Here is a 26,097-nt window from a genome sequence, read left to right on the forward strand (position 1 = left end):
TGTACAGAGAAATTCTGTACTTCACTATTAAAGCTGGACTCTTAAGGACAGGAGTCAGATGAGAAACACTACCTGTCTCAACTGCCCATACTCTCTTACCTACACCTGTTCTGAAGATTAATCGAGGCTCCTTCGGCTTTCTGAAGCTAGAGACTTAATGCTTTCTACTGAAACTTACTTAGTAAAACTCTTCCAAGCCACTTCCTCTACAAATTGCAAACTCAGTGAGAGCAAAAGGAGTCATATCTTCTAATTCAATCAGCTGCCCCGCTCCCCCTGCCCCCAGTCTCCTGTACCCAGCTGATGAATACCCATCACACCACCAACCTAAGGAATTTCCACTCTTCCCTCCCGGCATCTAGACTTAGGCTTCCTGCTTAAAATCAAATTGCCCCTCACTGTTTAAATGTGATGTGTGTAATGGCCAGCACTGGTTTCATGATTTATTTGCCTGTATTGACCACAACTGTACTGGTTTACAGAAACCTGCCAATCCTTTTGAAAACTGGTACATTTCTGTTTTTTGGTGTTTTTGCAAAATGATTTCTGGAGTCCAGTCCAGTTAGCTTTTTGGTGTATATAATCATCTTTTGTTAGCAAACTCTTTGTGCCATTACTCAACACTGCAAGTAAGAATTCTATTGAAGAAACATGTCCTTGCTTGTAAAGCCTGGCAGTCAAAAAAGAAAGACTCTTACAGGAAAATTAATAAAAATAGCATAGCCCATGTTTCTACTACTCTCCTGCTCCTGCTCCTCTTCCCTTCCCTTTTTCTTTCTCCTTTGGTCTATTACTTCCCTTCCACATACTCTCTTCTAGAATCTCCTTTCAAGGCCGGCTGGCCTCTTCATGGATTCTGTCACGAAAGACTTATCGGTCCTATCAAGGAAAATGAAAACCTATCTAATGATCGGATCAATGATGAGAACCCAGTGTTTGTTTTAATATCCTGCAGCATATTTTGGGTCTGAGGTACAGATGGTAAAGGAAGAGAAGAAAAGCAGAGAAAGTAAAACTTAGAACCTTGAGGGCAGAGACTGATATAATCATACGGGCCCTCCATAAGGCCTAATGCAGCACCTTCAGTCATTCAACCAGTGTTTGAGTGGCTCCTACGTGCTGATAGACACAATGGTGAAAAAAACCGATTGGGTGCTTGTCTCACAGAGTCCTCAGTCTCTTGGTGAGAGAGAAAATTGATTTTTTTTAAAAAAACATGAAATAGATTATTATAAACTGTGGAAAGTGTGACGAAAGAAAGAACACACTTAGGGAACATATTCTGGGAGTCCTGATCTAGCCTGGGGGTCAGGAAGGCTTCCCTGAGGAAGCAACTTGCAGCAGAGATCTGAAATGTGAGTAAGAGTTAGGGAGAGGCAAGCAGTGGAGCTGTCCAGTGCCTTGCAAATTATAGGACTTCAACAAAGCAAAGCCTGTTCTACTTTTAAACAACTGGAGTGCCACTTTTTTATGTGTGTGGGAAGAGATAAGGATATGGAAGAAATCTTAGACAGCTCATCCAAGTCTTTCACTTTACATATAATGGAATTGAAATCTCCATATGAGCTGCCCAAGGCCACCCCTGGCTAGGACTAGATCTTCAGGTTTCTGGCTCCCAGCCCAGCATCCTCTCAACTACACTGCAACAAGACTGGCAGTTTCAGTGGGACTTCAAGGCAGCGATGATGAGCCCTGAAACTTAAGAGAAGCGCTTATCCCATATTCAAATGGTTTGTAGTGTGTTGGTGAGAAAAGGTTTTCATTTATTTATTGGGGCAGGGGTAGCTGGATAGTAAGGGGATCCAAACCCTTGACCTTTGTGTTAGAACAGAGAAAAGGTTTTTAAAATTGAACTTTTAATAAAAATTCAGTGCTGCTTGTGAAGAAAGGCTCAATATGGTATGGTATTTTTGACCAAAATGTGCTTGTAAACCAGGAACAAAGAGTCAACCAGGCAGATTTCCCTGTGTGCGTGCAAAGTGAAAACAAGATGGAGAAGGGATTGTGGTACTGTGGCAACGTGATCGACCAGTTCAAAGTGATGTTTAACGTCTACTGATTTCATCCATTAGCACAGCAAGAACTGCAATTAGCCCTAAACCTTGATTATTACCACACCTGAGCCTTCTTGGCCCCTCACAGAGATAACAAGAAGGCAGCCCTGAGTAACAGGCTGGGCATTTTTTAAGTGCCTGTGAAGCCTCCTAAGAACTTAATACTACTTAAGGAACCGTCCTCAGTAGCTTCCCGTTTTTTTCTTCTCTTCACAACACTGCTCTACACCAAGTAAAAAACGCCTCCATTTCTCATCCTTGGTTAGCTTTTCCTTCTCAGTAAACACAGGTGTAGAATTGGTTAGAAAGACTGATAAACAAAGAGGGAAAAACCTACATTCTGGTCATTTCTGACATCTCCAAACTTAGAAGTGAATGCAGGCAATAGTCCAAGACCTTTCACTATGGCTCTACGTGCTAAGTAATGACAGCAAGAGAAAGTTTTCCAAATGTTACTGGGGGGGTGTCTCTCAGAAAAGAGGCCTCATTAAGAAGGGAGAAAAAGATGCTATTGACTGCAGATTAAACCTCAGTTCCTTCCCCATCTCACACCTCTTTAGGGGACAAAAGATTGGAAATGTCTCTCCAATCAGAACTAGATCGCTCTCTGCCTTTCCATGATTCTTAGCTTTTGCTTTGTGTTGGCCTGTTTTTCTCTGCAAAGAAGCTGCTTCACTGAAGCATCACAGAAACACAGCTGGCCCCCAGACAATGAAGTCGCTCGTGCACACAGGCATTTCGAATGCAGACGGGTGACAATGCTGGCAGAATTCTCAACCTGTTGCTATAGTAGCAGTAAGAATGTGATTCAAGCAGCTCTGCTGAGATCCATATCCAAATCCCTCTTGCTTCCCCAGAGAACATTAACCCTTCACTGCCCTTTCTCAGGGGCAGAAACACCTAGGAAGAACCCCCAAATTCTTCCTAGGAGCAGGATACTGTAGTCTTAGCATTTGCTTATTGATTCATTCAATAACTATTTATTTACATGTTATGCTAACTCTTAGGTTTTCAGTAGTAAACAAGGCAGACATAGCCCTTGACACTGAGCAAGAGGAGAAGCAGGATATTAAGTTATTGTGAAAATAACAATATATTATGTAGGATCTGTTTGTATGGGAGATGTAGGAGGCTTTCAACAAAGACACCACCAGAAAGGAAACAACTTATCCAAGATAACCAGCTTATTCATTAATTGTAGTGACCCTATATTTTCTGGGCCATTGCAATTATTTGACTGTTTGCATGTGTTAATTTGACAAAAATACCACTAGAACCCCCTGCTTCAGTCATGTCTCCTACAAAGAATTCGTTTAAATGAGTTGTTTAATTAAGCCAATTTTTCACATAAAACAAATAGCATGATCTTTCAGAGAACCACTGCAAATAATGGCTGGCTATGCCCCCTCATTTACAGTCACCAGGCAACAGAAATGGCAGGTGAGGACTCAGAAAATACACAAAAGCAGCACAGTCGTGAGGACCCTGGGAGGACCTCTAAACAGTCCCTACACCTCAATATATTTCTGTGGTCAAGGCAGTAATGAAGAAACTTCCAGAAATATAATTTAGAAATGGCCTATAATCCATTTTACTTTCCCTAACATTGTAATGTGGAAATCTCACATTGTTGAACACCTCCTGCTAGACTTCCTGTTTCCCATGGAGCACAAATTCTAGGAAGGCAGGGTTTCTTAGGAGTATATACTCAGTTGGTAATGATATCTGGATAAGCATTTTGCTAAACAAGGCAGCATCAATCGGATTGCCAAGAAAAAGCTGGCAGGAAAAAAAAGACAGCAAGTTGCTAATCTCTGTAGGCTAACAGATATGATCTCAGGAAGGTTACATAATCCTGTACCTCAGTTTCCTCAGAGGTATATTCGATGCACCATGTATATCCAAAGGCACAGAAAAATCAATATAAAAGCCTATAAATCAGTGAACTGAAATAAAGTGTTCAATTATTATTTTTAGTCAGGAACGTTGTAAGCATGGTTTCTGCCCTGGAGAATACTTGAGAACCTCAATCACATATTAGAACACTAGTTTCCTATCTCAATTAGAGAGGATTAGGCCACAAACATTTAGCAGAACAAACCAGGGAAAAATGGGCCATCAGGAAAGGATATTCACCCATATCTGTTTTGACTACTGCAACATTGGGCTGGGGTTTGGGAAAAGGTCCCAAAGTTCAGACTAAATGAAACTGGCTCCTTTTCACCTGAGAAAGAGGGGATGATAAGAAAAGGATGTTGTGTGATATAAAGTAATGGCTTCACCCAAAGACAAATACAACCCATCCTGGAACTGGGCAGTGGACAACTAAGCCCAGTGACCCATACCCTTTACATTTTGGAGGATGAGGTGTAAATGGAAACACAGGCATTCTATGGGATTCCAATGCCATCTCTGCAAACATCAAGTCTGAGCTATCTTCAGGAAATCCTTTCCCTTTAACCTTCCATCAGATAGATCATAATAAGAAAGAATCCAATGCTTAACGCCACATTACAAGGAAGAGCTGGCTCCAAAAGATAGACACTGCCTCTTGTTTACTCTGGGATCCAGCTGCAACTTCAAAAAAATGCACATACACAGGGTACAAAAGTAATTTCTGGTAATAGATATGCCCCCAGTATGAATCTGGCCCCCACATCATGGACAGGAGGGGAGACAATCAGCTTTGTATCTCATGAATATTCGTAATAAATAAATAAATAAATAAATAAATACAAATGCAACTCCCTCACTTGCCCCTCCCCCATTGTGAAAGATTACTTTAATGGACCTATTTCTTCATCCCTCTCTGTATCCATGCCCTTTGCCCCAAGACTGCAGTTTCTCACACTAAAGTGAAATATATTTCCCTGCCCTTTGACACTGGGCTTGGCCATGTGACTGTCTTTGACCAATAGGGTGTTAACAGATTAATGACATAATCAGCTTGAAATGAGCTTACACACCTTGGCTTGTGGTTTTATCTCTGTCATCATGTGAAGCATATGCTCAGGCTAGCAGCTGGTGCCAGGGGGAGGATGAGGGATGTGGAATAACGCCACCCCCATTTGAGCCCAGCCTAAAATCAGCTGATTTCCCTCCCTCAACCTGCAGGCACAGACATTAAGAAATACATACTATTGTGTGCCACTGAGGTTTTGTGGTTGTTTATAATGCTGCCTAATTGTAGCAACAACTGACACATCCACCACAGTAAAATTTGACTTGTAGTTTAAGGGTTAAAACACTGTTTGCTTTGTTTTCTTAAAATATAACAAGTAGTAGATCGCTGATTTTCTCCTATTACACTATAAGATCCTCAAAGCATGGTCTTATTATATTCCCAATGCCCAGGATTTGTTCATGAGTCCACACCATGTTATAAACCCCAGGGGATACAATGGTAAACAACACACAACTCTAGCCATCAATCTGCATCTGGGAATTTTTTCCATCTAGCATCAGGGTCGATGTGCTTTCGCCCAAAGTTGATTATAAAGCTTGTTTTTGCAGCTTGGAGTATACCGTGTCAGTAATGAACTCTAACTCTGAACCATCTGAGTGTTATTTGCTTAAGTACAGATGAACTGGAATCACTATATCTTTCAGTAATGGAAGGAATTGAAAAGACCATTGAATTATTAGTTTTTAATCCTAGACAATTACCAGAGCTTTTTAACTACAGACTCCTAGTCCCCAGCTATAGATATTTATGATTAAATACTCTGGCACAAGGCCTAGGCATCTGTGTTGTTAAAAACATCTCAAAGTAATGCTGGCGATCACAAGAACTGAGACACGCCCCCCCCCCCCCATCTAATAGACCCCTCTCCATCCAATGATTGAATCTTTTCTGCTGAGTTGAACTAAAGTGTATGTGATGACATTAGCAAACTCAAAAGTGAACACAGAGGGATCATGTCCAGGTAACCACATGTATCAGTGAGATGTTGTTAGCATAACAAACCACTCCAAAACTCAGTAGCTTAAAACAATAAGCATGTATTATTGCTCATGATTCTGTAAGTCTGGATGGGTTTGTCTGATCTCTGCTGGGCCTGTTCAAGTGTCTGAGGGCAGTAAGTTGGCTGGTCCAGGATTGCCTTACTCACATGTCTGGTGTAGGGTCACTTTTAGCTGGAGTGAAAGGGTCTCTGGGCCACAGCAAGTGAGCCCAGGATGTCTACGTGATGACTGGGCTGGATTCCCAGAGAGCAAGCAGAGCATGTAAGGCCTCTTAAGACCCAGGCTTGGGAGTGGCATACCCGCATACCTTTACTTCTGCACCTTCTACTGGCCAAAGTAATAAGGCTGAGCCCAGACCCAGGGGCTGGGGAAACAGACTCCACCTCTTCATAAGAGCTGCAAAGTCATATCACGAGGGAATCATTCAAAGAGGGTAATAATTGGGATCATTTTTGCAATCAATCACACAGCATAACAGGAGAAAAATACCACCTCCAGCCAAATGTATTTCTAAGCAAAGGTCAAAGTTTTCACCCTCATCTCAAAAAATTATAAAGCTGCATCTGATATTTCTCATTGCTACTCCCGCCTGCACAAACACACACCTTCCTTAATCCTCAAGATCTCAGTCTCAAACCAAAGCCAAAGCAATCTATTTATTCTCCACACTATTTTATATTATTCTTAGAGGTTTTTAAAGATGTGGATGACATGCCATCCCGATGAGGATTTGTTCAGGGCAAGTCTCTGTGTGAGGTCTTTTCCTGGCTTAGGATGTACCAGAAATGTGACAGTGATCATCAGGGCTACATCTTGTAAAGGACCCCACATTGTAAACACGAGGAGCACTAAAGCACAAGAAGAAACATTACAGGGAGAAGATAATCCACAGGACCAGCAAATAGCCCAAAGAAGCAGGAAACTGGAGCTCACTAAAGGCTACAGGGTGATGCTAATTGAACTTCAGTCATCAGTGGCTGACTGAGCCCTCTCACTCCACCTCCCTATTCCACTAACCCCTGCCCCAACTGTGACCACTTAGGAAATGCACTAAGACTACAGGGCCTGAATCCACAATTATTTTTCCTGATCTCAGCTCCAAGATGTATGCAGCCAGACTGTGGTATATAACAGCAGTTATCACAGCATCCCTACGACAGCTGTTTTTTAGAAAAATCACCATGACCTTTTGGTTAGCTCTATTTAAATTCTATAGACATCTACTTGTGAGGTCTGGGACAGTAAGGGGTGGAAGAGAAAAGAATTCCAGAAACCAGAAAAACACAGGATAATAGAGGGGTGGCCAAGGCTAGGTGGTGTCTGAAGGCTCTTTGGAGGGAATCCGGCAAGTGGGAAGAAGAAAGTACATGCTATTCAAAGTCTAAGTTGTGTTATGTGCATAGTTTGGTTCTTATTTATATGTCCAGTTTTCAATCTGCTTGGTAGGATCACTGCTTAAAAGACTAAGCAACAGAAATGGATAAAAAACACAATGAAATATAAAGAAATGCTAAATTCACCATGAAGTTGCCTCTGCAAAGCCAAATTCAAGTGGATGTTGCATTCAATTTGGTTTATGAAGAATCTCCAGTACGTTCTGAAAATATACCAAACAGGTCATCAATGGGAGGAAGTGTTGCCTGCCACTTCTAAATCATACTGCATCCCAAGCACTAACTCTGGGAAAGAAGCAGGTTTGGCAGGGATGGTGATGTGTTTATACTGTAATGCATAGTATCCAATGTGCAGTGGCTATCAGTGCTGTCAACTCCACGGGCGGCTTGGAGTGGCATCCATGTTTTTCAATCACAACTGAAAGGAATCTCCAGGTAAAATCATCATAATGGTTCCCACCCCCACTTTTTATCCACTTGGCCTCAAAATTAAGTGGCATTCTTGGATCATCTAATGAGCTGGTTGATTGGGCTGCCATCAACCTATGCTTTCGATGAATTAGCCAAGGGGAAACCAGCGCTGTAAGTAAGGGGGCATTATCACCACAGGAACACTGATAATGACAATGATGAACTACTACTGAGTTCTCTTCAGCAGAGGACATGCGGTCCTTTCCTGAAATGTGGAAGAGTGGTATGTACTCTAAGATGCGGTTTTCCACCCTGCCTGTACCCTCCCCACTCCAACACCCACACACGGCCAACTTCATACTCTTCTTATATGCCAGAAAGTTTAGATGTGCCATCTTGGTACAGTATTTGTTAGGCCTGTTGTTCACTGCTGCTCTAAAAACGTAGATAATGTTAAATATAGGCTTCTCCTTACAGAGAATCTTCAAGTTGTCTGCACAGAGGTGCTAAGAACGAACCTGTGCTGCATTGGCAGAGATACATGGGCATGAGCCAAACATTCACGTGTCCCAGGAGAGCCTCTGGTTTGGGCAACTTCTATTGCAGTTTCCTATGCCGCTCTCCTAGGAAACCCCTTAGCTCAGCATGCTCACACTCTAAAGTAATGAAGATGGGATTCCTCCGGGCTGTTAAAAGAATAGGGCTGTCTCAAATACACTACAGTGGTGTAGTATCAAATTAACTTTACGCACAGTTTTATCTTGCCTACGTTTTTCTTGAAACCGCCCCAGGTATTAACGTTCAGGCTAGGCCAGGAAACAGAGGCAGCAGTTTTATTCCTTCACATGCCAGTGCAATCAAGGGCTTGTGTTGAGAATAAATATTTGAAACCCAGAAGCCTGTTAACAATGCAGCGCTTGATTACTCTGAATTGCTCTCTCACCCACAGCAGTTGAGGAAGCCCTTGGCACCAGCCCCACGCACAAAAACCTGCTTCCCAGCCGCCTCCACTTGCCTTCCGACCCTCCCCTCGCAGAATTCTCCACACACTATACAAAGATCTCAGTTTTCTCCGTTAAATGCCACACGAATCCCACGTTGAACATCAGACTTTTCTTCCCAGAGCACCACAGGTTTAATTCAATACTTCCATGCTCACATATACTTAATGAGACTGACATCTTTTAAATCTTTCCCTCAAAGCCCACTTCTGGCATCTTTCATTCAACACTGAGACCTTCTAAATAGGGTTTTCTGTTTGCTTGTTTTGAGACAAAACGTCATCTTGGTCTATTTTAAAGCTATGGTAACAAATGAGCTACGTTTCAATTAGTCAGAGTTGCCCACGTATCAAAATGCCCGCAATCCTTAGCACTTTTTCTTCCTCAAAACCTATTTGGTAAGCAATATAGTTCTTTTTTTTCCCTGCGGGGCTAAAAGGCTAAGTTGTACTAACCAGAGGTAATTAGTATGTTGAGTTTTGTTCCAAGGCCAAGCTATCAGGTTACAAGTTCTAATAAACCCTGCTGGGAAAAGACGTTTCTTTGTCTTGGGACCACTGAGAACTAACTAACCAACCAACCAACCAACCAAAACACCTTCAATTCTCACAGAAACTCTCCCATCTAAAAGAAAAGAAAAGCCGACACCAAAGCAAATCAAATGAATGAAGTGGGCCTGCTGTGGCAGCCCTTACCATTGGGAGCGGAGGACCCCTGGGGACCCTCGCCGGGGCTCTGGCTCCTCCCGGGGTGGGGCGAGGGTGGCGAGGGGTCCAGGAGGTGGATGCGGGTGGAAGTAGGAGCTTTGCATGCTTGAACAGGACTCACCGCCGTCTGCCTGCCTGTCTGCCACTCAAGCCTCTCGTCTGGGTGGGAAGGGCCAAGACGAAAAAAATGTGCAGGTTACTCACTGGCCTTCCGGGGCGGACACACCCAGGAGGAGGGAGAGGCAAGGCACAGGCAGGGAGATTCTTCCGAGGCCGTGCCTAAGATCTTGCTTCTGATTCCTTTTGTTACCACTTCCTGAACTTTAAGCTCCAGCTGCACAGGCGTGGGTTCTTAGGGGAGGCTAATAACACATGGGGAATTTAGATTCCAAGAGTGTAATGCAAAGTTTACTTTGAAAAGGCAAGACCTTTGCACACAGAGCATTGACACTGGCATAGGAAATGAGAGTCAATCGTTCCCCTGGGGCAGGGGCCTGGAAGAGCCTGGAGCAAGCAAACCTGGGTGTGATTGAGACGAAATTCTAGGGTCTCATTTTCAGGCTCAATTTTAGAGAAATGGGATTTTCAACAGTCTCCCAGGTTCTGTGAACTTTGCCTTTCCCATGAGGCACATTCTTGAAATAGGTATCTGTAAACCAAGATGTTAGAAGTGGATTCACATTGTAAATGCAAGAACTTGTTACCTGATAGCCTGGCCTTTGATAAATCCTGAAATGAAGACTTTCACAAATGGAGGGATACTTTAGTAATCTGTTTGGGTAAGTGTGGGTGTAGCGGCTAGGGTGAGAGGAAGGGAACTAACACTAGTACTGACTACAGGCCAGATACTTACATCATTTAATCCTGAAAATGCCCTTATGAGGGAGGGATCATTCTTCCCCCTTCACATGTGAGCACATTGAGGCCCAGAGATCAGGCAACTTGGCTGGCACTCAGAAGCGCCAGGATTTGGACCCAGGTTTGTCTGAATTCAAGACCGTGTGGGGTCCCACCCCTCCAGAAATGTCTCCCACCATTTCTGAACAAACACTTACCTTTTTAAATTTTTATAGCTTTTCCAAAACTGACATGCCATGGACTATTATTCTGCGGGATATTAATAGGTGCAATAAAAGTGAGGGAAAAAAAGTACTGTATAAGTCTCTTTACAGTAGCTTCTTTAATATGCTGATATATATTGTCAATCTCCAACTTCAGGACTTAACTGTGTGCCATGCTTCCTTTCCCAGAGATTTTTTAAAAATTCTTTTACTTGAAGGGAAGGGATCTTTTAAGTTTGGAGAACACTCTTATGGAGATGGGTTATTGTACTTTTCTCCCTTCTTTTTAAAAATTTTATGAGCTTATAAAAATATTCATCATAAAAAATTCAAACAATATACAAGGGTATAATATAAAAAGTAAAAATTTCTCTATTCCTAACAACCAGTCCCGTTCCCTAGAGGTAACTACTGTTAGCAATTTGTCTTATGTATCTGGTTCAGAAATTTTTATGCATATAAAGCATATATGAATACCTTTTGAAAAATAACACAGCCAGGATTAAAGTGTACTCATGCTGTGGTATTTGGAACTTTTTTTTAACTTAATGATACATTTGAGATTTTCCATATCAGCATATAGAAATTGGTATTAGCAAGTCAGAGTCAAGAAAAGTAAAAGGTGGGTGTAAATTAGGGGATTATTGCTTTATAAAAGGATCCCTACATGGGTCACAGTCTACTTCCTGACTCCACGTCGGAATGCCTGGCTTCCCATTCCAGCTCTACCTGTGCAACCTCCACACTGGATGCTCATGTGTAGAATGGGAGGATCCTACCGCCTACCTCACAGGTTGCTGTGAGGATCCGTAACAATAATAGTAATAATAACAATTCCAACAATCTCAGCCAACACGTATTAAGCACTTAACTCTGTGCCAGGCACTTTTCTTAACGCTTGTCTATAGTAATTCAATTAAGCCTTACCCTCCACAACCCTATGAAGTAGGTGCTATTACTATCTCCATTTTACAGGGTGAGAGAGCCATCTCAGAGTGCATATCCAGAACACAAGAAGGGCATGATAAATGCTTCAGGGTGTTGTATTAACGAAGTAAACATGATCTTGGCAACCCTGATCTTTGCCACAATGTGTTCCTAAAAGTGGCACTATAAAGTGGTGTGGAATATACTAAAAAGCATATGTACTTCACAGGGCCTAGTTTTCCAAAGCCTTGCAGTTTCAAATATTGACCTTGCAAGGACAGGAAGTTTTCTTCAGGCTATAAGTCTCTGTTGCAAGATAAGGATTGTGGCACAGCAGGTTTCTGGCTCAAAGACAGACTAGTTATTGATTGTTATGTAAAGATACTGAGAAATTGCTGTTAAGAAGGAAGGTTTACTAAAATCGAGCTTTTGTTGATAGGACCACTTAATTGTCTACTGGAATGTCATCTGGCTTGTTTCACTGAAAGTTATCAGCCTATATTGTTAAACTATAACCCCACCTATGTCTCCTCCTGTAACTTCCTGGTCTGGAAAATAAATGCAGGAAGAGAACCCCAATTTGGCGTTAATTTCCCAAGGAAGGGATGGCTCTCACTTGAGTGTCCCAAAGGGCGATTAACCACTTCGGGGCCTCTCACTGCTCAGTAGAGATGGGCTTTGAGTAATCCTTTGCATCTCCGTCACCCAGGGGAAGTGGGGTGACAAATCCGTGGGGGGCAGAGCAACGCAAAGCAACAAAGTGGATCCTGTTTTCTTTTAGAAACAATGTCGTAACTGGGAGTTCCATTCCAACACTTCACCTTGGCTTCCTATAAATTCCAGACACAATCAGTGAAATCTTGTAAAAATAGAGATACAATAACAAATCTCATAATCATTTAAAAATAGTAAAATGATGTTCCACGACGCAGAAATTTTGAGAAATTAGCTTGTACAATCCCTCCTTTTTACTGAAGGAAAAAAATAGTATCCAGAAGATTGTGTGAGTCTTCTCTAAGGATACATACTTTGACAGACTGTCTTAGTAATGAAACAATTTTTAAATGTGCATACACTTGAACCACATATTATAGAAGGGACTCCAACATATTCTGTAGTGTGCATACAGAACATATTGTATCATAAATTTCACATAATATTAATATGCAAGTTAGAACAAGCATTACACATTTAATTAGAAATAGCTTTCCCTGCCTGCCTCCTTGGAATTTAAAAGGTCATTTGAGGAATTTTGTTTTTGTTTTAGGCCTATTTATCTTATTTTTATTATTTTTTAGTTTTGTGTATCAAGTGAGCCAACTCATCAGGTGGTAGATCAATCCTTTCTTTTCTTCTTCTTCTTCTTATTTTAATTTATTAATATACAATATAGTTGATTTTCATGACCCTTTACCAGTTCCTCCTTTTCCTCTCTCCCTCTCACCCCTCCCCCTCCATCAACATCATATCTGTTCACTTGTCTTAACAAGTTCAAGGAATTGTTGTGATTATTGTGTCTTCTTCCCCCATCCCCTGTTTGTTTGTGTATTTACTTATTTATTTTTATTAGCTCCCACAAATAAGTGAGAACGTACAGTACTTCTCTTTCTGTGCCTGGCTTATTTCACTTAATATAATTTTTTCTAAATCCATCCATGTTTCTGCAAATGGTAGTATTTCATTTTTTTTTTTTTTAATCGCAGAGTAGTATTCCATTGTGTAGATATACCACAGTTTCCTTATCCACTCATCCAATAATGGGCATTTGGGCTGGTTCCAACTCTTGGCTATTGTAAATAGAACTGCTATAAACATGGGAGTGTAGGTATCCCTTCAACATGATGATTTCCATTCCTCTGAGTATATACCCAGCAGTGGAATAGCTGTATCATATGGTAGATCTATGTGTAATTGTCTGAGGAAATTCCAAACCAGTTTCCACAAAAGCTGTACCATTTTGCAGTCCCACCAATGGCATAGGAGGGTTCCTTTTTCTCCATATCCTTGCCAGTACTTGTCATTCTCAGTCTTTTGGATATTAGCCATCCTAACTGCAGTGAGATGGTATCTCAAAGTGGTTTTGATTTGCATTTCCCGAATGCTGAGTGATGTTGAGCATTTTTTCATGTGTCCGTTGGCCATTCATATATCTTCCTTTGAGAAATGCCTATTCAGCTCCTTTGCCCATTTTTTAATTGGGTTACTTGTTTTTTTGCTATTAAGTTGTTTGAGTTCCTTGTATATTCTGGTTATTAATCCTTTGTCAGATGTATATTTTGCAAATATTTTCTCCCACTCTGTTGGTTGTCTTTTTGTTCTGTTAATTGTCTCTTTTGCTGTGCAGAAGCTTTTTAGTTTGATATAACCCCATTTGTTTATTTTTTCTTTGGTTGTCTGTGCTTTTGGATCATCTCTGTAGATGCTGAAAAAGCATTTGACAGAATTCAACATTCGTTCAAGATAAAGACTATCTATAAATTGGGTAAAGAAGGAAAGTATCTTAACACAATTAAAGCCATATGTGACTCATTTCTCATATATGACTCACATATGACTGACTCATTTCTTAGAAAAACTGCCCAGGGATAATGTGAATCAATACCTTCTTATTTTCTCCATATATTTTCCTTCAAAACCAGAGGCCTTCAAAATCAGTCCACTGGGTTTATCCCTAATAATGTAGTTGCAGACACATCTCCATAGTTTGAGACATCACTCAGGACCTTAGCTGGGTTTGGAACGCAGTGCAGTGACCTGATCCTCCTGCCAATTCTTCCTCTTTCTCTGTCTCTGTCTCTCTTTTGCTCCCCACTCACCTTCCCAAGTAAAGAAAGCATTGTAGGTGAAGTAAGTTACAGAGGGGCAGATTGAGAAAAGGAAGGGAGGTTTACAGGTCTTTAATGTGATTACAGTAGCAGGGATACTATGCATTTACTCTAAAAGTTAAAAAAAAAAAATGACAGAGAAACTACCTCCCTCCCTCCTCCAGCTTTGACCCCCACCCCAATATTAGACTATGACTTTCAGCACAGTGCCTAGAATATGGTAGGAGCTTGTTTGTTACTTGGGTATTTGTTCCCCTCTCTGCCCTCTAATTTAGCATAATCTTCATGCTTGGTGGGATCACCACTAAAAAGATAAATGTTCTTTCTTATTCTCAATTATATTCAACAATGACTGTCCACCCAGAAAGAAATCTACACCTGGAATAGATAGGGCAGTCCTGCTTTGGAATACCACATGTTTAAACGATATAAATGCTGCTCTAGAGTCAGTAGGAGGCAAGAAACAGCAGTGCACGATGATGCTGAAGGCAGGGGTTGAGCCCGGTTCTGCTACTTATGCTGTGGTCAAGTCACAGGTCAGAGTTACAGATTCCTGGTCTCTCGAGTGAGGAAAATATCATCTCAATCTTAAGGCTGTGATCGACAATTAACTGAAAGAAGTATGTAAAACATTCTGTAAACTGCAGAGAACCACACAAACGTTAGGTGGTAACCATCACTGCTTTCGGCTCTCTGAAGGTGGCTGCCGTGGGGTGTGATGATTGCTATAAGAGAGGAACCAAGTTGTTTCTGTGGTTCTTGATCCCCTGGCGCATGGTCTACTCCCTGCTATACCCAAAAGAGGCAGGTCCATCAGAATATGAACCAGCAAGTGGAAAATGGGACCTGCTTGTTTTCATGTAGACACAGATCTTTTCCTCCATTCCTCTTGCTTTCTCAGACCTTCTGAACTACTTACTTCCTTTTAGCATATTTACAAAACCATTTTTTTAAACTTTTTGTTATGGAAAATTTCAAATGTACATGAAAGTGGAGAGAAAGGTGTAGCAAACCCCCACTTGCACATCACCAGCTTCGAGGATTATAGATTCATTCAAATCTTGTTTCACCTATACCTCTACTCACTCTGGATTATTTTGAAGCAAATTTCCAATATCATACCATTTCATCCATAAACATTTCTGAATGTATCTCTCAAAGATAAGGATTCTGTTCTTAAACACAATAAAAATATTATTACATCTAAAAATGAACTATAACTTACTTAATATTATCCAATATCCAGACAATATGAAATTCTTCTAAATGACTCAAAGTTTTTTTTTTTTTTTTTTTTGTACTGTTTGTCAATCCTGCAATTGGTTAATAGGTGTTATCTATTTTAATCTAAAGGTTCTTCTTCCATCTTTATTTTCTCTTGCAATTTATTTGTGGAAGTACTTGGTTCTTTTTCACATAGATCATCCCACAATCCACATTTTGATGATAATATGATTTAATATTTTCCTCTGCCCCCTATATTTTCTGTGAATTCACAGTTAGATGTAGAGGCTTGATGAAATTCAGATTTGACTTTTGGATGGACTAGTTAGTTGATCGGTGGTCTTATATACTTCAATCAGGAGGCATTTGATGTTTTGTAGCTGTGGTTTTTGTGTGCTTAGCAGCCATTGAGAAGCAGTGCCTCAGAATTACTTCATACGGATTTAAAAATGGTGATTTTCTTCCATTACTTCCTAACTTATTAAGTGGTAGTTGTTAAGGTTTACATTTGCCCAAAATCAAAGTATATATTTCCCACTTCTGTTTTTAGCCATGAGACGTGTTATGTTAGATGATATATTAGTTCCTTTCCAGATGGAAATATTTCATTAAAATTTATTATACTGAAAAGATGATTTGATTTAATAAAAAACCTACTCAGATTTCTGGGGAAAACAAATGGAAAACATAATTCAGAAACCTTTAGTTGAAGGATGGAGATGAACTGGTCCAAAGCACATCATTCAAGTTCAAATCTGATCCTGCCACTTGTGAGCTCTATGACTTTGTCAAGGCTTTTAACCTTATCCTCAGTTTTCTCATATGGTAAATGCCTACTATATTAGTCCATTTCTGTTGCTTATAACAAAATACCTGGAAGTGGGTAATTTATAAAGAAAACAAAATTTATGGCTTACAGTTTCAGAGGCTGGGAAGTCCAAAGTCCAGGGAACACATCTGGTGAGTTGTCTCTACAGCAATGCAGGGGGTTACATGGCGAGGACGGCAGAGTAGAGAGATAGCTCCTCATGTGCTCCCCTTTTAAAGCCCTCAAAAGCACACCCATGACCACCATTAAACCATCAACTTAATCACCTCTTCAAGGTCCCACCTTTCAATTACCATAATAGGATTTCCCACCCTCTGAACACTGTCAGAGTGGGGATGAAGCCTCTAATTCATAAAACTTGGGGGAAACAATTCAATGCATATCACCTACCTTATAGCTTTAGTAAAAATTCATGATAAAGTATGCAAAGAGCATGTTTCAGTGTGTGACAAATAGTAGATGCTTAATAATTGTAGTTACTAGTCTCACCATTGTCTCCCCATACCTAACAGATGCCTGGCAAACACTAGTTGCCCAATAAATGTTGGGTGAATAAATAAAGGGTGGGTTGACTTTACTTTGTTCCAAGCTGATGATGGCTTTAATATTTCAAGATGCTGGGCATACAGAAGTGAACAAAACAAAGTCTCTACCCATGAGCTTACATTTAATTGGATGTAGGATGAAAAAGGGGATTATTTGCTCCCGGGTTTAATTATCCCAGTTGACTAGTATGAAATTATGTACCGTTGGTATTCCACAAGGTCGGGGACAGAGAGAGGAGCAGGTTCAATACAACTGCATCTCTGGAGATGTAAGAAGACATCAATTTTCTCCAAAAGAAAGATGCATCAGTATTGCTATTACCTTTGACTTGGCCTAAGTTGCCTTGAGGGCTCACCCAGGGTAGTGGGTTGAACTGTGTCTCCCAAAAGACAGGTTGAAGTCCTGTGAATATGACCTTATTTGGAAATAGTGTCTTAAAAAATGTAATCAAGTTAAGCTAAGGCCACACTGAATAAGGATGGACCCTAAATCCAATCACTGGTGTCCTTATAAGAAGAGACAGAGAGATGCACAGGGAAAAAGGCCATGTGAAGACAGAGGCAGAGATCGGAGTTATGCTGCCACAAGCCAAAGAATGCCAAGGATTGCCAGAAACTACCAGAACTCCTACCAACATGTTGATTTTGGATTTCTAGCCCCCAGGACTGTGAGAGAATACATTTCTGTTGTTTTAGGCTACTCAGTTTGTCGTGATTTTTGACAGCAGCCCTAGGAAACTTAAACATCCAGTGAACTCAGACCAAAAATATGGATAAATTAGTCTACCTTTGGCTTCAACTGTTTAGTGCAAAAGAGAGAGAGAAAGGGGTTCAGGAAATCCTAGACAGGAGAACCTGAAATCAGCTTTAATTTGTCTTACATCAACTGGGCCCACAGCCGACTTGTCAAAGCTGCACAAGTACCAACAGGTAAGTCAGCTTTACCTGAAAAGCAGGTGGGCAGAAGCCACAAAACTTGTTGGCACTGATACCTTTCAGAATGAGAATGCTCTTTGTAGAGAGGCAGCTTTCATTTTCTGACAAGGGGGGAAAGGGGAAACATTAACACCATCCAGGCATTGTGGGAAAAGCACTCTATCCTTATTGTATCTCAGGAAGGCTCTGTGGTCTAATGGAAACATCTACACACTGTGAAGTGAGATGTTCCTAAGCACTCCCGTAGTTACCTAACCATGCTAAGCCTCAGCATGTTACCACTGCCTCTCAGCACTGTGAGAAGAACTCCACGCAATAACGCAGTAGAGAACCTGGCATGCGAGAAGGGCTGGTTTGGCACCCTTTACAGAGCCATGGTCTGGATATCTGTAATAGTAAGCAGTGGTGGTCATTCACAAACATCCACTGAGCTGCCCTTATGTGCCAGGCACTGAGATGGACACTGGAGAGACCAAGAATGAGCCTTTGATAAATGAATTGTTTAGGGCTGTGGGATTTCAGATGGTGTCTCTCTCTCTCTTTTTTTTTTCTCTTAAAATGTCTTTCAGTGTTATAATGTTTTATAATGAAATGGCTTAAAATTAAACCTCTGATCTAATTTTCTAAAAAATGGGAAAAGCTGCCACATTTATTTATTAAAAACATATTTTTTTCAACATTGCCCAATCATTCAGCAAGGCACAGCACTAGGTACAGAGGGGGACAGTGTCCGCCCTCAAATCCACCCTCACCCACACTGAATTCCAACACTGGGTCAGTAGCAAACGATTTAGCGTTTAATTGGTGGCTAATTGTTTCAGGTGTGCTAGTTTTACTTTCCCAGGTTAGCTCCCGCAGGGCAGGAACTACCGTCTTTTACACCATCTTTTATACCTACTCAAAAGCCTACCATGCCCAGGATTAGCTAGCCTTACAGATGAGGGAGACTGTGCAACACACTTCTCTCTACTTCTCTGGAAAACGAGCCCTAACAAGCTGCCTAGTGATTATGTTAGGGCAAGGAAAGACACAGAAAAGACAATGACTAAGAAGAGATCTGCTCACATTTGGGGTCTGCTTAATCATTTCCAATTGGTTCACCCTGAAACGGCACCACCAAGACAAAACATGCAGGTAGGACTAAGAGATCCAGCTATGAGTCACAAGCACCTGGGACACACAACAGGTGTGTGTGTGTGTGTGTGTGTGTGTGTGTGTGTGTGTGCATGCACAATGGCATGTGTACAACACCTCAAGACTACAGCAACTAAAGGCTTTTTTAGGAAGAGATTTTAAAAAACAGCCTTTCTCAGAGACTTCCAGAATATATTGTTCCTTCATGACTGGCACAGATGCTTTGGGTATTTGCTGGAAGCCAACAGGAGACGTCAGCCTCATACGTCTTTGGAAGTGTGGATGGGAGTATTAACTGCCAGACACCATGTTAAGTTCTTTATGTTTGCTCTTTTCTTTTTCTTTGGGTGGCTGGCTGGAATGGGAATCTGAACACTTGACCTTGATGTTATAACACTGTGCTTTAACCAACTGCGCTAACCAGCCAGCCCCTCATTTGCTTTTTAATTTATTCTACTCAGAGGCTCTATGAGGTGGTACCAACCCCATTTCACTGATTGGAAAACTGTCTAGAAAGGGCAGAGCCAGAATTGGATCCCATGTCTTGGTGACTCTGGCACAGACTTTCCGCATGACCACAGCTTGACACTGTTGGGAGGGAAGGAGAGAATCACAGAACCAGTGCCAAGTAAAACTGTCAGTCCTTAGCCGTTTTTCTCCCATCCCCTCCTGCATCACCTACCAACATAAGCAATGAACTTTGACTGGAGACGCTCAAATCAGTCCACAAGGATGGCCTCTGCGCCCAAATCCAGCCTTGGACAGAGGGAAAAGAGAGAACCGTGATGAAGCCACTGAACTGGAGTTCAAAGCTGCATTCTCCCTCCTCTCCATGCAGAGCAGCTAATTGAGGTTCCGGCCATAGAAACCAAACAAAAGGCTCCCAGCAGCCCACACATCCCATCCTAACTGCTGCCAGCCACTGCGGGGAGGGCACGAGGGAGTCCCTGCCGCCCCCCAACAGTTCAATGAAGATTTGGCCTGTTATCTTCCCAGGGAACAAACTCCACGGCTGTCTGACAGAGATTGATTTGTACTCTCAAACAAAACAGTGAATCCTTCTTTAAGGCCAGAAGTCAGCAATAAAATGGGTCATAAACATATATATGGGGTTATAACCTCTTTAGAGTAGGCAATTGGATTTCTCCCAGCCCCTGGGCCTGCCAAAACCAAACTCCTGAGGAAGAAAGTTCCTTGCACCATCCCTGGGGAGGGATGGGAGGTCTGTGGTGGGCATGGCTGTGGGCATGGCTCTGTGCTGTCGCCTCAGATGGCATTCTTTAGGCCAGATCCTCCCTGGTCTCTGGAAGTTAGGGGCGTATTCGCCCAGTACCATCTATTAGCAAATGAGGATATCCAGCTTGCTTTGCAGGTTTGGGATGATTCTGAAAAAAGTCACATTCACACTCTAAAATGACCAAGATTCTATCACATAAATGAAAAAAAAAAAAAAAGTATATACATCCTAAGCAAGCACTACCTTTAAAACCAGCATATAAAACCCAATCATTTTCTTGTTACACTTATTTTATTTATACTCTTTAAAATCTTTCTTTCGTGGGCTCTCCAGAGCCAGGGCAGCGGGGGGCCAAGGGCCTCAGCCACACCCCCCTGACACCTACAACCAGCCCAGCAATGATCACTGAGCCACCACAGGAGGAGCCCCGGTCTCTCCAGAGCCAGGGCAGTGGGGGGCCGAGGGCCTCACCCATGCCCCCCTGACACCCGCAACCAGCCCAGTGATGACCACCAAGCTGCTGTAGGAAGCACCCCAGGCTCTCCTGAGCCAAGGCAGTGGGGGGTGAGGTTTCAGCCGCACCCACCTGACATCTGCACCCGGCTCAGGAATGACCAAGACACCACTAGAAGCCCCCTTGAATTCCCTGCAGGAATAATAGGGGTGCTACAGGCCTCAACCCCACCCCTCCTCCTTCCTCCTCCTCCCACCCTATTTCCTTCCCCCTTTCCCTCTCCCCCTCCCCCCAACCGCTCGACAACAACATCATAGAATGTAAAAATATAACATTAATAAATAAACTTAAATAAATAAATAAATAAAATCTCTCTTTTGGGAATAGAAATTCCTGGGAAGAAGTCATCATTACTCAGATATTAAACATATTTTACTGTGGAGTTCTCCAAGTGGGCTTGAGTATATTAAACCAACCTCAGTGCCTTGAACTTTTTGTCGTCTTCTGTATCTTTTTGTCATCTTTGTAGAACTAAGTTGACAAGCAGACTGTTTGGGGTATACTGAGGATGTTTATTAGATCTTTTCAAATAGGGAAGAAATAGTCATATGGAAAACAAATCAGATTTGCTCTTTGTGGATCTAAGATATGATGATAATAACTATAACAAAAATTATTTTATTGACAGAGTTGACATTAAGTATATTTATTATATAAATCATTATTCTAAGAGCTTTAAATACATTTTTCATTCAATCTTCACAGTGCTATAAAATTGTTACTCTTATTGTTCTGATTTTGTAGATGAAGGAACTGAAGTTCAGAAGAGTTGTCTTGTACTAAGTCAAACAACTAGTAAGTAGGGAAGCAAGTATTCAAACTAGGCAGTTAGTTGCCAAAGGACTAGTGGGGAGATATTAAAACGATATACCTAGTTCATTGTAACATTGCATGAACATGGAATGGGCTGCCTCTCTAGAGAGCAAGGCCTTCAAAACAAGAGGCAGTGACTGTTCAGCAAGAACCTGAGCTTCACCTGGGACACTGGCAAGTTACACTATCATGTCCCTGGCAACACTGAGTTTATGTCACATTGTGTGAAGCTACTTGGTATCAACATGGTTTTCTAGCTTTGAACAGATTCTATAGTTACGCTTTTCTTTTTTGTCATAGTACATCATGCAAAAAGCAGAAGGGGGATCAGTTTGTCATCTCAGGTGATATTCATATTTCTGTCTAAAGAAAAGATTTAGGTTTGTACACCTGTTCTGAAACTGCCTGCCTTTCTTCTTCTTGGAAGCAGATGGTTAAATATGTCTCTGCCAAAGTTTCTGTTTTAAAGCCAAGAAGCTCATCAGGGAGGCAGATGCTACATAGCACTTGTAGCTCGTATGACTCTTACTCAAACCCCAATTAGAATGGATGTCAAGGTTCAAGCATGGTGATGGGGCCACAGGTGACTCTGGCACTGACAGACCAGGTAGGATTCCATTAAACCAGACTTCTCTAAGCCACTGTGCCTCCTCCAAGGCATTAGTAATTGGCCAAGTCCAACACCCACTTCCTCTCTGCTGGAAGTGCTGAGTCCAAGAAACATCTATAAAGGAGAGGTAAAATATTAGATTTGTTAAAAAACTGTTCATTTTGTCTCCTTTAACTGTTTTGTTTTCTCCTCTTCCTTTACTTAAATATTAGGACACAATTCAAACTCCACACATGATGGAGTTTACAAAACAGAGGAAGTGGGTAATTTACTAAGTTCATCCTCCAGCCTTGGGTCATTAAGAATGAGAATCTTGACCAAGCTTCTAGAACCTCTAAAATAGTGATAGCAACCCCCCCCACCCCACCCTTTATTATTCCGAGGGCCAAGCAATTCTAAGCCTCCAGAATTGCAGACCTCAAGCAAGCTCTTCATGTCTTCCTCTCTTTCTACTTCCAGTTCTTAGCCAACTGTGTCCAAAATGCCCTTTCTGGGCACCTGAAAGGAAAGAGGGATATATTCTTTTGTAGGTGTCTAAAGTATGTCATATGTTGTTACCTCTACAAGTGAAGCTAAGCAAGGAAACACTGCAAGCCTAAGGTGAAAACAGGGCAGAAGGAAGACTGGGAAAGAGCAAGACAGGGAGGGAAGGAATGTCCTCCAGCAGTCTGGTTGCCTTCACAAGGAGCTGGGCTGCTCTTTTGAACAGACTTGCTGCCAATTTTAATGACAAGAGTCGGCACTAAAAATGGTGACCCATTCTCTGTATAAAGACTGACCAGAGACACTCTCCAGTCCACTCTTCAAGACCCAACTGTGTCATAATGGGAGAGAAAGAAAAATGGAAGAGAGGAAGAACTAGAAAAAAGAAGAAAAAGTAGTGGGGAGGAGGCCTCAGTACAAGTCTTAATCATGAGCCTCTCAAAATGACCAAGTATATCCCTCCCCACCACCAAATATTTCCTGTCACTTGCACCTAATGAGATGTGCAGGACAGTCTCCAGAGATACACTCAACAGGAGAGGAAGCTGCTGGGTGAAGAATCTCCACCGTTTCACCTCTCAACAGCTGTCAGTCACATTGCCACACGAAAAATCCTGCATCAACAGGGGAGACAAAGGAAGGGCCTGAAGAGACAAAGATCCAAGTTGGAGGAAGACCCAGATTTCAGACCATGGCTGTGGGTTCCACAAGTTTCAAAAATAATATTCTTGTATTTACTATGAAGTCAGTCCTGCCAAAATCCACACTTGAACTTGAAACCTGATTGAGAAAAGTCATTCAAAAGTATCAACATGAGAGGAAGCTGGACCAAAAAACTTATGTTGTTAAGAGTAAAAAATTAATGGAGCATAGAGGGTACTTCTAAAAGTTCATGGAAAGATCTGTATTATCATTCAATTCTATTTTTCCATGAACTTTTAAAAGTACCCTCTTATGTAGGTAAGAGAGAGTATAGGGGTGGGGCAGAGAGACAGATACACACACAGTATGCAAGGGGAGGTTTCGAAGGAGCAAGGTTCTTGAAGACGTAACAAGATTAATACAAGACTTTATGGTTTATAGTAGAGCTCAGCAGCATAGAGTTTATGAGAGTCTGGTAGGGGTTACTTAGGACTGAAAACCCTCCAAATGGTATGGTAATTGGTCAAGGAATCAAAGAATTCTAAGGCTGTTGGTACCAGTACCAAAGGAAAAACTGCCCCTGGAGTCCAGGCTGAGTGAGAAGGCAAATGAAGCCAGGAGATGACTGAGAGAGGCATCCAGGTGAAAATGAGATCCAAAGTCTGGTGTGCTATAGAATAGCCGAGAGAGGGTACCTTCAGTAATGCCTGACATCTGTGTAACAGTCATAGTTCATAAGTTGACTTGCATACCTCATTTCATTCCTTGGTAAGCCCTGTGAAGTGGTTAAGTAGAGTACGTATCATCATCACCACATTCCAGATGGAGAAACTAAGGCTGAGAGGTAGGCGTTCAGTGATTTCCCATGGTCTTATCCCTGCTAAGTGGGAGAGCGAGGCCTCCAGATGAGTTCTCTGATCCCTAATCCAGTCTCTTTCCACTATACCATGACTCCAGGGTACCAGAAATATCATTAAGGGGTAGATGGGTTTGGGGAAGACTGAAGTCAGGGCCCGAGTCAGCAATGCGAAGCGCATGACCTGGGTGGGGGCAGGTAGAGACGGACCCTGGAGGCTTGTGTAAAAATGTGGAATGATGGCAGCTCGACACAGTGTGAAAGTAACAATGGGGAAAGGAGCTCACGCCAGTCCTTCCAAGGGTGAGGAAAGTAGGGGAGAGGGGAGGGGGGAGCCAGACTCCTTTAGGACAAGGAATTATGGGAAGTACAATGCACAGGTAGAAAAGGCAGGACTATCTCCTCATCATCAACAAGGGTTTGAAAGATACAAGATGGCTCAGGATGGAGTGAGTGAATGAAAGAAAGCCAAAGGAGCTGGGCACAGGGGCTCTGACCTAAGATGAATAATCAGCAACAGCAAGGATTAGGGAGACCATGGGTTGAGGAGGGGGTCGGGGCTGCATCAGTGACAAGAAAGGAGGTAGCTGTTGGAGAAGTTGTGGAACTTTTCTAAGGTTCCTAGTCTTAGTCCCAAGCTTCTAACTGGAACACTAATTTGAGCATATGAAAATCACTGTGAGCTTTAGAGTGGCCGATGTATGTGAAAGCATGTGATGGTGCTTTGGTTTAAACTGAAGTTGAATCATGTGGGCCCTGAGAAATTTTGTCCTCACTAGCTGACCTTTGTCTCTGAGCCAAATATTTACTACATACTATTATGGGCAATGTGTTTGGGGTGATCTAACAACGAATGAGACATTGATACTGCTTTTACCCTCTCGGCACAACTGATACAGTTTACAGTGTAATCTGGTAGCAAATAGTCACTTGTGCAGTCACTGAGCATCTACTATGCGCCAGGCACTAGTGATAGGTCAGTGACAACAAAACATCCCCGCACACATGCATTTCACATGGGCATGACAAACAGAAACAGACAAATAATTTCAATTGGGGGTAAGTGCAAGGGAGAAAAACAAAAGAGAGGAAAGAGGTTGAGAACAAATAGGGCACAAAAGGCCTACTCTAGACGGGGTGGTCTCGAAAGGCCTCTATGAGGAGGGGACAATTGAGCAGAGACATGAATGGAGTGAAGGTCTTGAAAAACAGCCTGAGATACAGAACAGCGGGTATGACCAGGAGAATGCAGAAAGTGGTGAGGGACGAAGTGGGGCTGCTGTGACAGAAGAGGAGTTAATCCCACCTTGGGGTGTTGGTGTATGTGTAGGGGGCGATATTATACTATATTAAGAAATATATATTTGGTCTCTGCCCCCGGTTCCTAAGATAGATCTCCTAAACCTCTTATAGGTAGGGGTGCCTGGAGAATCTTTTGTCTAGAAGGGGTACAATGCTAAGTCTATACCAGGTAGTCAGTACTTGATTAATAGTCTACCCAATTTTAAGTTCAGAGTCAAAAAAAGCACAGCACCCGCGCAGTCTAGTCCTTTCCTTGTGACTAGGGTTATGCATGAGATATTCAGGGATGTTCTTTCTGGCCTGCCCAAAGAAGGCTGGGCATTTTTAGCCTTTTCTGACTATAGGGCAAAGTATTAGGAAGGAATGACTTTCTTGATCCTCAAATATTAAAACATTTGTTTTTGTGTTTTTAAAATAATAAAATAAAGCACTGTGCTATAATGAAATGATGGACTACCACTCCGCAATAGAAAGGAATGGGCTGATATGCACAACACCATGGATAAATCTCAAAGTAATTATGCTGAGTGAAAGAAGCCAAGCAAATTAGAAAATCTACTCTACAATTCCACTTACACAAAATTCTTGAAAATGCAAACTAATTTGTAGTAACAGAGAAGTGGGTG

General features: G+C 41.9%; 1 protein-coding gene across 2 annotated transcripts in view; it reads right to left on the reverse strand.

Annotated features, from left to right (window-relative positions):
* Window positions 1-26,097, reverse strand: part of STON2 (stonin 2) — a 144,538-nt gene that overhangs the window by 39,687 nt on the left and 78,754 nt on the right. The window lies entirely within an intron of this gene.

This window comes from Cynocephalus volans, chromosome 3, assembly GCF_027409185.1.
Source record: "Cynocephalus volans isolate mCynVol1 chromosome 3, mCynVol1.pri, whole genome shotgun sequence".
NCBI lineage: Eukaryota > Metazoa > Chordata > Mammalia > Dermoptera > Cynocephalidae > Cynocephalus > Cynocephalus volans.